The 2,983-nt window shown below is 31.3% G+C and overlaps 1 protein-coding gene across 1 annotated transcript in view; it reads left to right on the top strand.

Annotated features, from left to right (window-relative positions):
• Nucleotides 1–2,983, top strand: part of LOC119676994 — a 36,271-nt gene that overhangs the window by 15,242 nt on the left and 18,046 nt on the right. The gene's annotated exons all lie outside the window — the stretch shown is intronic.

The raw sequence follows: 2,983 nt of genomic DNA, 5'->3' as shown, positions 1-2,983 counted from the left end.
TTTTTGTGACATGAACTAAATTAGTCGCTTTCAAAAACTTGTACTTCCTTCTGATCCACATGTAATCTTCTTCATAAAAATTTGTATTTTATGACTAAAAAAATTCAATTGACCCTAGAACTTTAACCAAGAGCCCATTTATTACGCAGAAATTGTGCATATGTGACTTTTGAGTCATTATTTGATATAAATAATGGCCATAAATATAATTTTTGTTTCAATGACTTTATTAATAAGCAAAATTGTGGCATTTGAAACGAAGAAAACCCACATGCAGTTCAGAAAACATGTTTACATTCACAAAAATTAAGATTTTGGTGTGGCCTATGGACTGAAGGTGCGATTGAACTGTATTTTTCATTCTTTTTTTTTTTTAAATATAAACGGTATTGCATTTATGGTCAATAAAGCACGCTACAGAAACATGATTATTAATTTTTTTGACAGATATTAGATGACTTTGAGTTGTGATGTCTTCAGTTTTAATAAACAGCTGTAATAAGGTGGTATAACATGGGATAGAATTTGTTTATTCAGAAAAAATAAGACCGATTTGATCACCTTTTTTAAAAAATCCATAACACTTTACGACATTAAACCCTCTTCGTTGATGGTGCAACTTTGTTCAAATCTGTAAACTGCCCTTTCTTCTGGTAAAAACGGGTTAAAATTTAAAATTACCAATTTTTACAAATCATTGATTTAATGACCAAATAATAAATATTTTATATATATTTTTGAAAAGACCAATTGTTCAATTAGACCATTTAAAAATATATAAAGCTGAGTTTTGAAAGGGTTAATCAAATTTGTTATTTTAAGAGACAGAAATTTTAAGGTTTCAGTACAACTGTTAAGTATAAATTTATAAACATTCTTAAGCAACATTTTTCGAATTCTTGTCAAAAAGAAGAACTTTTCAAATATATCAATTAATTTTCTACAGCTTGATTTCAAGAAAAAATCTCTTAAGAGGGAAGGAAAGAATTGAAGGAAGGGTGTCAGAGGAAAAAATTTTTATCTATTCATTCTTGCTAGATTAACAAAAAACATTAATTAACTAGGGGAAGATCCAAAATATTCGGGGTCCCTTTTTTTACTCAGATAATCTCCTGATTAATTAGGGACTTAGCCAAGTTTATATAACTGTCCAAATCGCCAATCCTGTGGCACCCTTTAAAATCACAATTTTTAATTTTTAACCCGTTGTTGACTGAGACCCTGATTCTAGGAAAATTCGGGCTAAACAGGAATGAGCTGAACAAAAGCAAAATACTTTTAAACTGTTGCAAATTCAAAAAATAAGAATTAATATTTGTGACAAATATTAATATTAATAGAGAGTTATATTAAAGACATTTCTACACAACTTTATTTGTTAATATGTTAATACATTTTTTTTTTGTTCGATAGGTTGTTTATAACCTATACTTTTTAAAAACACATATTTTTTATTTACCCTTTAAAATCCGTATTTTTGAACTTTAACCCATTGCTATCTGCAACTCAGATATCAAAAATTGAAGAATTCAAGCCTTGGTACTTGTAGTCTAAAAAAATTATTTACGAATTACTAAATATAACTTATAATTCCAAGACAACAAATGATAGGCATTTGGGAATATTCAAATCAACTGTATGGTCAATCAATAATTCTATTAATAAAAATAATATAAAAAGAGTATTTGTTGCTGTTGTTCACTATTTTTCGAAACCTCTCTATAATTTATAATGTCATAAAACAATTATTTATTATTAACCCTTTAAAACTACAATTTTTGTGCTTTAACCCTCTTTCTGAGGCGTTGTTCGAGGAATTAGGTGAACTGGTTTACGCGACTCAAATGTAATAGCGTTTTTTTAAAATAGGACTTCATTTTGTCGCATTTTTTATTAAAGGGAGCATTATATTAGCATAATAGAAAGTTTGTTGTGTAGTTTTAACGTGCGGACTCATGAATTTTTGGCTTAAACGTTATTTATAAAAGTACGCTTTTTTTAAAAACAATATTTATTGTTAACCTTGTTACATTAATTATCAAGACTAAAAATACGATTTAGTGGATAGTTTAAATTAAAATTTAATTCCGTTGTTTTTTTGGTCTGCGTCAAGAAGAATTGGATTGTGGAATTTTCGAGTCGCAACTCAAATTAATCTAAAACAGTTTTTAAATATTAAAAGAATAACTCCAAAATTTTATTAAGAGAGAGATATATAAAAGACCCCGATGTCTAGGAGAAAAGCGGGCTAGACAATTTAGCTCAACCATTTTGATTTGAATTTTAAAAGTAAGACTTCAGCTAAGTTCAAGAATGTGTACCGAAGCTCATGAATTGTGTTCATGGAAATGAAGTAACGGTCATGTGGGTTAAAGGACACATCGGTATTAAGCAAAACGAAAACGCATATGAACTTGCAAAGCAAGGATCAAGCAATAATTTCTGTGGCCCAGAACCCAGAATACCATTGAGTTACAACATGACGGCAGCCTATGTCTATAAGTGGATAACCTCACTTCATCTTAATAGATGGAGAGAGTTGAGCACTTGTAGACAGACCTAACTTATGTTGCCGAAACCGTGGGCCAGGGAAGCGATAAAAGTGCTTACCTAGCGGAGCACTCTAAATTGGCTGATCTCACTAATTACTGGACGTGGCAATTTCAAGTATCACCTCAAAAAGATAACTCTTGCAGAGGAAGACACTTGCAGACTATGTGTAGAAGAAAAGGAGACAGCGGTGCATATATTGTGCTAATGTCCAGCACTGGCAAGTAGGAGGAAGACTTGGTGTCTTGGTGACACCATTGGGTTGGTGATGACTTGGCAGGAAACCTCAAACTAAATGAGCTGCTTGCATTAACAAAAAATGTAGTTATGCGAACGGAAGCCACTCCAGCTTTAACTTAATAACGACATCCGAGAATCGAAGGACGAAAAAGGACCCAAGTCGTTTCGTGGTCTACTTCGACTAATCCTTCAC

Source organism: Teleopsis dalmanni, chromosome 2, assembly GCF_002237135.1.
Source record: "Teleopsis dalmanni isolate 2A chromosome 2, ASM223713v2, whole genome shotgun sequence".
Lineage (NCBI taxonomy): Eukaryota > Metazoa > Arthropoda > Insecta > Diptera > Diopsidae > Teleopsis > Teleopsis dalmanni.
Note: the sequence above shows the minus strand (reverse complement) of the source record. Positions and strands in the feature narration are given on the sequence as shown.